The sequence below is a fragment of the Sipha flava genome, unplaced genomic scaffold (assembly GCF_003268045.1).
Source record: "Sipha flava isolate LNK unplaced genomic scaffold, YSA_version1 333_pilon_pilon, whole genome shotgun sequence".
In the NCBI taxonomy this organism is placed as follows: Eukaryota; Metazoa; Arthropoda; class Insecta; order Hemiptera; family Aphididae; genus Sipha; species Sipha flava.
In genome coordinates, this window is record NW_020273024.1 from 283,305 (window position 1) to 298,391 (window position 15,087).

Genomic DNA, 15,087 nt, shown 5'->3' on the forward strand with positions numbered 1-15,087 from the left:
TAACCGTAGATTTAGTGTTTAAGATTTACAGTAAATATTTTTACCTAAATTAGATAATATCAAATAAGTTTTTTACAGTATAAATTAAGTTTAAATTATCTATTTTCTCCATCGACTTTTTTTTTGCAAAATCATTTTTATACAATTTTAAGTCATTACTACGGTTACTACATACACGAAGTTCATAAAAAATAATTATATTTATACTTTATTTTATTTTATAAATCTTAATTTTTTAATTATTTTACTGATTCTAAATTGAAACTTTTAATTTCACACTCCAAAACAGAATAATTTCTGAAAAGATCAATGTATAAAAATCAAAAGTTGAAACTACGTTAGTTATAATAATAAGTATTTTTTAAGTAAGAAGTAATTCTGGTATATTTATAGAGTTTAGATGAGGTGATGGAGGAGTGGTTAATTAAGTTCGTGGGGTCAAAAGGATACCTTTATCACATAATATTTAATTTTAAAAAACTTTATTTATGCAACACTTATTATTAAATGTATTTCACATAATACACAGAATTTTAAAATAAAACATTACATTTAAAAAATAATAGTAATACATTTGTTATTTAATTGAAGTAATAATAATACTCCTATAGGGTTCGTTTTTATTTAATTTATCTTATAACATTACATATGTAGATACATAATATTCTTACTCTATGGTATATATTATGCATATTTTATTATAAGGACTTATTACATAGAGTGATCACTAAAAAAGTTATCCAAACTATTTTTATAATCATGCAACTTGTATGTATTTTCTCATTAAGATACAATCATAATTTATTACATTTTTAATTTTCTTGGGCTTAAAATTATAATTATCTAATTAATTAACTACGATGATTTAATAGTTTATATTTTATGGCAGGTATGTATAACATATCTATACAACAGCTGTGCAGAATGTTCTATATGAAAGTTTTGACGAAAAATGTTTCAAGTTGAAATTTCAACCATCTCAGTTACGTTTCATGCATGAATTCTAAAAGTTTTATCTTTGATAAAGGACATTTTTAGTTTTGAATTTGGATCAATCTTGTTTTTATAGTTTATTTCAGACCTATTAAACAATTTAAGATCTATAGTAACATTTTCTATCTGCAAATTACAATAATAAACTAGAGACATACAAAATAATTAAAGCTATTGCAAAACCAACAAATAAATATTTTTAACTTGCATTATAACTGTAAACATTAAATATTTTCCTTAATTTTTTTTATAAGTACGAGTACTTACTATTTTTACCAAATCATCCAACTCGACTACTCGAGTTTGATGTCACTATTAGTTATAAAAATTATTATCTTCTATAAAATTGAAGCTATATTCTATAGTTTATAATATAATATAATTTATAATATAGCCAATGTTGGGAAAAATAAGCAATAATTTTATTTAGATCAGTGGTTCCCAACCTTATTTATTCTACGCCCCCTTTGTAGATTTTCAAAAATCTCACGCCCCCCCTCCTATAAATTGAAAAAATTATAATTTTTTTGTTTACTTTACATTTTACAAATAAACTATATAATATTCGGAATGACTACTTTTTTATTGATAATAGTAATTATAAAATATAAATAATTGTAAATAATATAGTATTATAGTGGAATTATAAATTGACGTAATTATTATAATAAATTAGTAAAAAATATAAATAATAGAATGTATAATAAAATTAACATTTAATGTGAAGGCTGACAACACTTTTCTTTGGACAATTTTTTAAAGTTCGGCTCGATGTTTGATAAAGAACACCTCAAGTCAGATTCGACATCCAAGCGATTTCTATGTTTGGTTTTTATAATGGCCAAGCTGGAGAATCCAGATTTACATAAATAAATCGATGAAAATTGTAAAAGGACTTGTAGGGCTTCATTTGAAATTTCAGGATAAATGGGTTGGTATTTTACCAAAAACTCTTCCAAAGAGCTGCCACTGTTAAAATCAATTTTTGCGCGTGAATCATTCTTCAGCTCGATTGCCTGTTCTTGAAATGTATCCGGCGATGTGTTTACGTTAGTACTGAATGGACAACTTGTTAGCGTATATTTCCAACTTTCGTTAGAAAAATCCGGAAAATATCGCATGAATTCATCAGTCAAACAGTCAAGATGTTCAATCACTATACTTTTCAATCCAACAAAAATAGATTCTTCCTCATCAGAGATAAGTTCGTTTAATCGACGGAAAGACGAAAAATTAGGAATCTCTTTGTTTACTCGGCGTTTCCACAGCTGTATCTTTTCTAGAAATGAGTTTATAGAATCGTTGGCGGTTATAATATTCGTAATCCTCCCTTGTAATTTGAGATTTAGGTTATTAATAGTTTCAAAAATGTCTACTAGGTACGCAAAGTAGAATGTGAAGTTTTCATCGGTAAAATTCTCACGAAGATTGTCTTTTCCTAATTGTAAAAGCATAATTTCCACTTCAGATTTTAATTCGTACAAACGTTCAAACATATTCCCTTTGGATAACCAACGAACCTCTGTATGGAATAATAAAACAGAATGTTCCGCGGACAGCTCTGAACAAAGAATCTTAAAAAGACGCGAGTAAGTGCACTGCTTTTGATGGTGTTAACAACTTTTATACATACTTCAAGTACATTTTTAAGTTCAGATGGCAGCGTTTTTGCAGCTAAAGCTTGTCGGTGTATTACACAATAAGAACCGATTATTGACGAGTTTTTATTTTTTGCTAGGCTTACAAAACCCAATCTTGACCCTAGCATAGCAGGAGCACCATCTGTACAGACACCTACAACATTTTTCCAAGACAAACCATTCTGATCAAAAAATATGTCAATGGCAGACAAAACGTCGCTGCCTTTTAAGATGGAATTTAAAGCCTGGGAAAATAGAAGTTCTTTTGCGATGGTTCATTTATAAAACGGCAGTAAACTAATAGCTGGCAACAATTGGCTACATCAGTTGATTCATCACATTGGATTGCAAAGAATACGAAATGTTTTAATTTATGAATCAACTGAAATATCGTCGGCAAGTAATCGCAAATTCACGGTACGACGACGGCGACAACACTGTTTTCGTCGGTACGGTCATGCGCCGGACGAGTGAGAACATCATGCTTATCTTTCCTTTAAGAATATTATTAATTTTGCCGGGGGAATCCCGGAACGGCCACAGCACTGTCACGTCACTGCTGTGTGTAAATAGACCTTTGAAGAATTTTTTTTAGCAACAAAAAACTCTAGGTTTTCCTTTTAGCATCGGATGAGCTGTGGTTAAATGTCGTTCAAGTCGACTAGGTCGGAGGGCATCGTTACTTAATACAACGTGACAAATAACACACTGAGGCTTTTAGACACCATCTTTTTCAATAAACGTAAAACCAAATTTGACATAATCATCGATATATGTTCTTATTTTTGGAGGAGCCATTACTTTGATATACGTGCACTCGCGACGACTACATACTACGACACTGACGTGTAGGGATGGGCAAAAAACATCGATATTTTTAAAACATCGATGTTTTTGTTCGATACATCGATGTTGCTTCGATGTTTTTTTATCGACGATACATCGAAGAAAACATCGATGTTTTTTTTTTTAATTATGTTATTTATTTTTCAGTTCACAGTTTTCAGTTTTTCACGAAGTTTTCTGTGTTGAGTGTTCCGTCGAACGACTCGACAATCGAGTTTCGGAATGGGCATTAAAATTTAAAATACGTAATACGTGATAAAATATGTGTAAAATATGTTGTAACTCGTAAGTGTGACCAACGTCCTTAATCAGTGGCGTAGTTACGGGGAGGGTGTAAGGGGTTTCCACCCCTTCCACAGATTTTTTTTTTTAATGATATTTGATTATTATTTATTAATATTTATATATTATAGTAAAATATTTTGATTTTACTATGATTAGGTATATATTAAAAATTGAATAACAAAATAATTTTCATCAATACGGGACATAATAACACTATTTTAAATGTAATATTATATATGATCTCGTTTTAAGATATACTACGAACACTTAAAAACTTACTCTTAAACACCCCCCCCCCCCCCCAGAAAAGAATTGTATCTACGCTACTGTCCTTAACAATGTGTTCATTTTGATTCGTTCAGTCGCGACCACGATTAAAGACATCTTTAATCGTGGTTCACAGTTTCACGTTGGTTATTATCATATTGTAATTAATTATAATTGTTTTAACTGTACTTTAAGATTTAAAACTAAAATATTTTATGTCATATTAATTTTTGTAAATATTTTATATAAGGAAGTTAATGCCCGAGTAAAAAAAATTCAGTTTCATCAATTTTATAACAGTTTATTATAGTAATATGTATTATATTTATATTTTTATATTTTTAATTTTTAAATAAGATGTTCCTAGCCTTGGCTATCTACATCTATTGATGATTACAATGATACAATTTTCAACAATTTTAACATGATAATTAATTAGAATAATAAGAATAAAATAATCAATAAGATATAATTACTAACTAATATATACTATATATGTACAATATTGAATATAATAACATAATAATAACATTGGTAGTAGTTACGCTGAGTCGTAGCTGACTATAATAAAGTAACAGTGACTGATACAATAATAATTAAGAATAAAGTATAAGATAACATAATATAAAATATATAGAATAATATATACAAGTTAACTTATATATTAGCAATGTATTGTGTATGGTGTTAAAACAGAAGGTCATGCGGACGTCCACGTTTTAATCTACGTTGAGGCGGATGTATGTGGAGGTTATAGTAAAGTGAGCCAGAAGAGTTGAGCAGAGAGGTATGGAAGTTTTTTGAAGACGTTTTTATGTGGTCTACGATTTCCTGGACCTGAAGATCTTTATGTAGGTTTACGTTCCTTATAAACCAAGGTGCGTTTGTAATAATGCGTAGCACTTTATTTTGAAAAATTTGAATTTTTCTGATGTGGGTGGTCGCGCATTTCCCCCAGACCGGACATGCGTAAGTGAGTATTGGACGTAAGATTTGCTTGTATATAAGAAGAGAGCATTTTTTCTGTATTGAAGATTTTTTATTGAGGATAGGGTATAACATAGAAAGGCGCTGATATGCCTGTTGAAGTTTGGAAGAGATATGGGGCTGCCAAGTTAGCCGTTTATCCAATATCAAGCCAAGGTACTTCAATGACGAGTTCCAAGGTATATTTACATTGTTAAAAATTAGTTGTGCAGGGGGGTGGTAAGGACGAAGACTGAAAATAACACCTATACTTTTTGACGCATTTATTTGGATACGCCATTTATTACACCAATAAGATATTGTATTGAGATGAACTTGTAGATTTGTGGCTACTGCTTCTATGTTACGTAATTCGGTAAAAATTGTAGTATCATCTGCAAAGAGGGCGATGTTCGTACGAGATGACTGAGGGATATCATACACGTAGATGTTGAAAAGTATGGGACCAAGCTTTGAGCCCTGAGGTACACCAGCAGATATAGGCATAAGATCAGAGGTGTTATTTATTTTAACGGCAAACTGCCTGTTAAGTAGAAATGAGTTAATAATATTGAACAAGTAAGATGGAGTATTTATGGATTTTAGTTTAAACAGCAGGCCCTCGTGCCAAACTTTGTCAAATGCTTTTGATATATCTATAAAAACAGCTCCGGTATGACAATGTTTTTCAAATGCGGTATTTATATGTTCAGTTATTCTAAATAATTGTTGAACCGTAGAATGATTAGATCTAAACCCGAATTGGAATTTTGGTATGAGGTCTATGGCATTTAAATAGAACAGAAGTCTAGTATGAATTATTTTTTCAAACAGTTTTGAAATTGAAGATAAGAGACTGATTGGTCTATAACTGTCAGGGTTAGATTTGTCCTTCCCTGGTTTGTTTATTAGTATTATGGTTGCAACTTTCCATTTGAATGGAAAGTAACCATGTCGCAATAATGAGTTAAATAATGAAGCCATAAACACTAGACCTTTCGGTGGTAATTTTTTTAGCATAAGGTTTGTAATTTTGTCGTGACCCGGTGATTTTTTGTTCGGAAGATTTTTAATAATTTGTTTGATTTCATTTGGCGTTACGTAATTAATGGAATTTTGAACTTCATAATTTGGTAGATCTAAAGTGTGTTTAACTCTTTGTTCGTTGCTTGGATTACAGATATGGTTGGGAGAAAAGGTATTGTACAGCATGTTTGAAAAAACATCACATTTTTCTTGATCGGATATGACAAGTTTTGCATCGGTGCGAAGAGGGGGAATGGTGTTGATATCTTGGTTTAATAACCTTTTTGTTGCTTTCCACAAGTTTGATTCACCCGGTCGCATATTTGTCAAATAACTATTGTATGAGGATACGCGGTAATTTTGTAAAGCTACTTGAACTTTTTTAGTGAGTAGGTTTAGTATTTTTTTATCTGTAGGGTTCCTATGATTTTGCCAGGTGCGCCTAGCTAAATGTTTACAACGAATAAGTGAAGATATGGAGTGTGGTAAGTAGCCAGGACTGTGTATAGTTTGCGTTACGGAATTATAACAGGTCTGAGCGGCTTCTGTTATGACGTCCGTCAGATGATCGGCTGTTTGTTCTGCTATTTGAGTGGTAGGTATACTTGTTGGTATCTTCAGATTAGATTGTACATGGTTAGAAAATCTATTCCAGTCTGGTTTACCTTTAATTAATGAGTTGTTTGTACGGCTGAAGAGAGAGGGTGAACTAATCGTTATTTTAACAGGTATGTGATCCGAGTCGAGTTCGATGAGAGGTTCATGTACACATGCAAATGGACAGATTTAATTATTAAGATATCTAATATGTCCGGCAAGCGGTTTATATCAGTAGGGAAGTAAGTAGGAGTAATTGGAGCTGATATTGAAAAAGGTGTGTTTTCTATGAATGCTTGTAGTTTAGAGCCATTTGGATTTGTAACACGGCAGCCCCAGTTAATGTGTTTAGAATTTAAATCACCGGCAATTATAACTGAGTTATCAAGGCTCATGACTTTTTCATAGTCTGCGATAAGCATTTGACGACTAGGAGGTTGATAAGCACTGACGAACGTTATATATTTATTGTTTATATTAATGGAAACTGCTACGGCTTCAAGGTACGACAGGGCAAGTGAAGGCAGTTGTTGTTGTTTGATTTTGTTACGTACTAGGATAGCCACTCCACCCATGGCACGAGATTGTGTAATACGATCAGCGCGATATATTTTGTAGCCTGGGAATTGTATTTTATCTGTATGCGACAAGTGAGTTTCGGTAATGCATGCGATATGGATGTTGTGGTGATTAAGAAAAGCTAATAATGTATTTTTTTGATTTTTTAGACCGTTGGCGTTCCAGTTTAATAATAAAGTATTATGGAGATCCATTTGTGTTTAAATTTAAACTGTTTATGATAGCTGGGAGATTTGCAATTATTTTTTGCATTAATTGAGTAACAAACGAGTTAATTAGTGGTAATAGAGTTTTCATAAAATCATTATCGTTATCTGTGTTTTTGGTTGATTTGCTGTTATTAAGATTATTGTTACATGCAGAGGCGTACGTGTACTGCTTATTAGTGTTATCTTTATTTGAATGTATATTTTGAGTATTTTCATTAGGTTTTGTGTTTGAATAATTCCAGCTATGAATAGGATTTGTACTAGTTTTATTTTTATTTTTGTGTTTTAATATCTCCTTATAAAAAGTACACCCTCTGTAGTTAGCCGGGTGATTACTTTCACAGTTAACGCATTTTGGAGGAACTTCTAATGATTTCTGACATTGACTGTAATGATGGCCACCTGCACATTTGACACACCTAGATGGTAAGTGGCAAAATTTTTTGGTGTGGGAAAATCTTTGACAGTTTGTACATTGTGGAATATCCTTAGAGGGTTGCCGTGGTTCTACTATTATTACGCAATGTAAAAGTCTGTTTAAGGAAAATATTTCATTAGATGATTTTGACAATAATACTGCTACGATTGGTATTGGCGATTTGAATTGGTTTTGTAGGCGTGTGACAGAAGCGACTTCAAATTTAAGTTCTTGAAGTTCGTTATAAATACAAGCTTCCGATATGTTTACAGGAAGATTTCTAATTACTACCGATAGTTGTTTATTTTCAGGAAGTTGGTATGTGTGGTATTCGATTTCGGACTCATCGAAAAGTTTAGTGGCGGTTCTATAGTCGTCTATCGAGTTTAAATTAATTTTTAAGGCAGATTTTGTATTTACAATGGAGAAATTGTCAAATGTTATATTTGCTAAAGAAGTATGAAAGTTTTCGTAATCGGAAATATTATAAACATAAATAGGTGGAATTTTAGGTCTGACCTGTGGTTGCTGAGTACTGTCGTTTTCTGTAGTATTGTTCATATCACCGGTGTCTTGGAGAGTTAGTAGTGGCGAGAATCTGTTTTTGCTAGTATGAGGAGGTGTAAGAGCGACACTGCTAGTTCTTTTCTTTGAAGTATCAGGAAGGTTGAGGTCTTGAGGTGAAGCATTTTTATTAATGGAATTCATTGAAATTAACTTTAAACACGCGCGATTTGGAGTAGGATCACTACGGGCAACTTGACACTACGGCTACTGATAGCCAACTGGGTAATATGTATTGAAAAATAAAGTTTAACAATAGTATTTTAACTTTTAAATTCATTATTTAATCAGGAAATTATAAAAAAAAAACATCGAAAAAACATCGATGTTTTTTTAAAAATCCGATTTATCGACACTATCGATGTTTAAAATTTCGATATATCGATACAACGAAACATCGATGTTCAAAATATTTTGCCCATCCCTACTGACGTGCACTGAGCATCTACAAAATAAAACTAAATCGCGTCCAAACTAATCAAATAGTTTTTTCCTCTGGCTTATCGTACTGATTAATTTACGGACGATGTGGCATGGTGCACTATGGCTTAACACTTGTAATCTTTATCGATTACTTTATCGAATTTAACGACCCTATATTCTATAATCTATAACGATAACCAGTCTTTATTAATTTTTCATTTTTTCTCTTCATTTTAAACATAATAAAATTTGATAAATAAAAATTTTACTTTGTGATGACTGCTTGCGCCTCCCCAGCGATGTGTATACGCCCCCCAAGGGGGGCGCGCCCCCTAGGTTGGGAATCATCTAGATTCTAGATTAAAGATAAAGATAATGACCAAAGGTTTATCTAAGATAAAGATAAATGATAATTATTTAAAATATAAAATATCCAACATTAAAAATATAAATCGTAGCTACTTTTTTTATAATAAATTTATGCCTTATGATTCAATAGAATATTTTTATTTTTTTTACAAGTGGGTAGTTAAATCTATGAGTTAATGTATCTAATTGTTACATCTACTACTTTTTTTTCCCTCGAAGTAATAATTTTAATAAAGAAATAAGAATAAGCATAAAATATTTAACACTTTAGTATTTAACACTATACATAGATGGAAATAATTTACACTTACCTATTTAATTTTCTAGTTAATTTTAGTAGGTTTTTTTTAATATTTGATTGAAAAACACTTATTGTTATCGGTTATGAATAATATTAATTTTAATTAAATTATTGCTATATAGTCATTGTTCATATAATTTCAATTATTATTCTATAATCAAAACAATTATGAATTTAATGTAGACAAAAGTGGGTAAATGAAATAATGAAATCATTTTTTAACAAAACCTAAAGATAAATAATAATTAAAAAAATAAACCACTAGTTTGCTTAATTTAATATTACCTATCGACAAAAAAATTGCAAAAAGAAAAGTATAGGATAGGATATTCTGCCTTTATCCAAATAAAAGATAATTTCCACTATATTTTAGATAATTTTGTCTAGATAGTCCCAACAATGAATATAGCACTATGCACTTGCCACATTCTGAATTCTATTTGTTATTTTAACTTGTTTACTTCATAGATATTATTTTATACATAATATATATTTAAACCCATCTTTGTCAAATAATAACATTGGTAGGTATCTGTGTGTAAACAATATACATGTCTCAATAGTACATTGTTCGGAGAAATATGAATAGTATGAAAATACAATAGTTAAGGGATAAGACTCTATATTATACAACCCCGAACAACATAACATATATGTTATAATAAACAATATTTGTTTATTACCCCGAACAATATAACATTTACAGGCTGGGCCATAATGTGTATTTAAATTTAAAAGCACTAATATTAAAAAATAATTCTAATTTAAACTTAGTTTATTACAGTAAATACACTTCATAAGTACTAATAAAAAATATTCCTCAAAATGTTCAGTGTTTTTTAAACCAAATTTATTTAATTAATTTTGGATCAAAAATTTCATAGTATAACATTTCTTAATTTATCAATATAAATAAAAATTACTACTTCATTGTGAAAATGATATGAATTTAGTCTTAAAGTTAATAATTATAAGAATTAATAATTTTAAAATTTGCAAATTATAATTATTATTTTATTAGTTATAACTAAGACACAGATTTTTTTTTTTTTTTTTTTTTTAATCCTTACGCAATGCTCAGTTTGGTAAAAATACGTTTCAAGTGGTATACATAGAATAATATAATTCAATTTTTATTTTGCATTTTTTTTTGCATATTTTGTCTATCAACAAAACATCATATTTATGAGATTATATTTAATTTATAAATCTTAAATGTGCTTTTGTTCAAGAATTTGAATTCATTACTATTACATTTCAATGATTATTTTAACAAGGTGTAAACTCAAATTAGGTTATTTATTATATTGAAGGAACATGGCTTTTTACAAATATTATTTTAAATAAATTATAAGAAATAAAAACATTAACTAGGTATATTATAATATTATAATGTAATAATAAAATAATAATTTTACTAAAATCAAATTCAATCATCTCTCGTTCCATTTTTATATTAGTATCACGCACGGCGGTACATTACGGTTGATGAAGTTAATGCGAAGTATAGAATTAATTATTTATTATGAATAGAATAAATAATTATAAAATCAATACTTGTCCGGATGTTTTATAATTCAGGTGTGTGTAAAATTTGAAGAATACCTTCGGGATATTTGAAGTTTACTCAAGGGTTATTGTAATTGGTGTGCAATTAATATTTAAATTCGATTTATGAAATTACACCTCGTGGACTATAAATTTTAATATATTAGTTTTTCGGTACAAATTATCAACAGCTGATTAATAATTCGAAAAATATATATGGGATATGAAATGCGAATAACTTTATAACAAATTAATAGTTTTCCCTATATATTTATAGTCATAATCTACTACACGAATGAACTAAATATAACTAATATACGACCGAGGAGGCACTATAAAAATTGTTTTTATAGTGAAATTTCCACATAACGAAGTCTCACGGGGATCAAACAAATACTCATAATGCAGAGAAATTCCTTAAATATATGTAATTACATATTGATTAACAAAGATTATCATGGTTCTCAAAAATAATTCATTGAACAGAAAATTATGGAAAAAATAAATAGATTAGTGGAAGTTGTTTATATAAAAGTTTCACTGAACATACATTTGAATTTCGGTGGAGATGCCAGTATACTTATACCAGTGGTCTTCAACTAGTGGGTATCAACCCAAATTTGGGTCGCGTAAGCTTTAAGATTGGGTCGCGATAAGTCTTCTATTTAAAATTTAAAAAGTTTGTATTCATGTATATTATATTATGTACCAATGTCACATGATATCGGATAAAAAATTTTCGAATAAACCCGACATCGTACTTTTTTATACTATTTTATATTGTTAGAAGATAAGAATGAACACTTTTCTCTCATACACTCATACTTAATTAGAAAAAAGTCTCCAATAATATGCGACACATGTCACAAATCATTAAATGTTGAACATATAGTAGAGTAGTTTATACAATATAACTCAATACGTACCAACTTGAACATGCCATCCAACATAGAAGTACCTAAATGGTGAAAGCCAAATTTTGGAAATGATTACATTCTTAAGTATCACAAATATTATTTGTAAACCTTCATTTTAAACCTAACTTTATCTATATAATATGTTATATGTAATATTATAATTTTAAACCTAACACCTTTCGCATGTATATGTATCATCTAATGCAGCGATTCTCTAAGTGTGCGCCGCGCAGCGATACAGGAACGCCGTCACGAAATACTATCGGGTCTAAAATTTTCCTTTTGATTATGCTATGACTTGGGAAAAGGCATCCTGAAAAACCTTAGATCAAAAAGGGTGATGTGAGTCGAAACATTTTGGGAAGCACTGATCTAATAGCTTTGCTATTCAAGCCTTAATTTTCAAATAAAAATAAAGAATGAACAATCAAATGATATAATGATATAATGATCGACGTTTACTAGTTGGGTCCCGAAGACCCTTATTTAGTTTAGTTAGGTACCAGTTTTTTTCAGGTAGTGCACTAGTTGGGTCGTATGATTTAACGATTACTACTCTAGTTGAGTTCTTACAAAAAAAATTCATTTCTCATTTCTACAGAATTAGGGCTGTCAATAACCAATAAATTAGAACACAGTTATGATTTTTTTTTTATATATAATTTCTAATATATGGTATATAATTATTAATTGAAAATTAGAATACTAGTAAATGGTAAATAAATAAATACAGTTTTAAAAAAATTTAAATTATAGAGTTATTACAAACTCAAATCTATTAATTTTTTAATATTATCAAGTGTATCAATACTTGTAAGTTACAGGTTGTATTGTTGTAGTGTTCAGACCGAATTAGTAAGTTATGATTTTTATAGTCAGACCAAACTCGTATGTTATTGTTTTTATAATCGGACCCAATTAGTTGTATATCTTTATCATAAATATTATCTGGGACCGAACTTGGATACGCCGAATTCAATCCCGATTCAATCCATAAAACTAATTTACATGCAATTTATTTATAAACTGTATTGCGTGAAATTGAAGTGAAGGTATTTTGTGTGAAAACAGTTAATAACAAATATAGCTCTAATAATTTTTGTGTATTATTACATAGTCTTTTTTCGGTAACATTATATGCATTTTTTTTGTATCATTAACTAATAAAAATTAAATATTACCTAGATACTAAGAAAAATATAAATTTTAATTTATTCAATTACGAAAACACTTCTACAATGCCATACATTAAGCAATTTTATTGTTTATTTTTTTTATGGTTAACGAAGTTTACATGGGTCGCGAAAAATGTATGGTTAGAAAAGTGGGTCGTGAGTCGAAAAGGTTGAAGACCACTGCTATATACCAACTATTGTCCCTAGCTCAAAAATATATACTACTGTAGGTTTATGTGTAAACTATTGTCAAAATTTAAGGAAAACAAAACAAAGACGTATAGTTAGAAATATCTACCTATACTTATATGGAGTCATAAAAAACGGTAAGATAATTGCATTCGATATACTGACTTACGACTTGCAAATATATAAAGTATACACTTTATACTACTTCTAGTATCAATGTATATACATATATGTATATATGTATAAAAGTTGTAATTATTATTTTATAAGCTATATAAAAGCTATATAAATCGGTGTACGATTAAATAGGTACTTGTGGCGAACATTAGGTAACGTCATTAACACAATAGGTTTTTTATACTCGTTTGTCTTCTTGGTTCTGGTTAAATAGGTATAGTATATTTTATTATTATTCAAAATTGCAAAGAAATGTCGAAGCTACGAAATACGATACTTACATTACAATGGGTAAATAATACGCTGCGGATATACGTTCCGGATTTAAAATTGAACTAATTCAAGTCATTTTATAAGATTTCAATTCGTCGTTCGAATAATACGTCTATGTATATTAGCTGTAGTAGTGCTGTGGAATTTAAGACGGCGTAAGATTTATGAGTTTGTATGAAATACCAAGTGAAAAAAAAAGAAAAGGAATTCTACAACAAACTGCGTTTATACTTGATGTGGGGTTTTCCGCTTGAAAAAGAAATAAAAAAAATATAAAATCGATAAGACAACCCGATCGCAGTAGGAAATCACATATCTATCCGACGGACTGATTTGACAAATGTGTGGTTGGAATTGAACCGACTTAAAAATATATTCGTATCAAGCCATTGGACTTAACATGTAATATGGATCTTAATTAGACACATTTATTTAAACGTTAAGTCAAAATTACGTAAATTTAAAATAGTTATAATTCCAAAATTAAATTCGGCAGTCTCTAATTCTAACTAAACTTTTGTTTTTTGAACAACAAACTGTATATAGTGAAATACATTTTAAGATTTGCATGGTATCTAATGTGAATTTAGGCTCATATTTCTAATTTATTCTAAGTATATTTATCCTAAATTATAACTATATTTTCGCCCTCATCCCTCGGTAAAGTGCTGGGGAAGGTTGTGAGTGCCCACGCGATTATGCCGAGTAGGTATGTAATGAAACCGTTTGACCGTCAAGGCGTTATTTTAGTTAGGTCGCGGGGTCGATAAGGTTACAAACTTAAACTATAAAAGTGTTTATAAATATGTACGGTATAACGATTGGTATACAAGCGTTTTCAATCCACACATAACACTTGGTATTCGACGTTTGAAATAATAATATATTATTTAAGGTATATGCGATGAAAATGTTCAATTATTTTTTGAAACACGTGTGTATAAATAAGTGTATGTGCCAACCGCAATTATATAAAAACGCTATTACGGTGTAGGTATAAGTATAAGGTATAGGTATAAGTATATGGTTAAAAATAATGCGCGTAACGACTGTGACGAATAAATATTTTACCCTTTTGATGAATAACGAAGAAGGAAAAAACGGCATACATGGTAGTGTATATATAGTAGTAGGTACGCACATAGAACAGTGTTACGTAATATGGACTGTAAAGGTTCGTATTTTTACAGCACGTGTGTGTATGATCGACCGTCTTGGTGTTATAATTTATAAGTGCACAACGTGAGTATTATACACGTGTTTTTATTTGAGTGCGTGTGAGTTTGTATGTGTGTGGGTGTGTATGTGTGTGTGTGTGTGGCCGA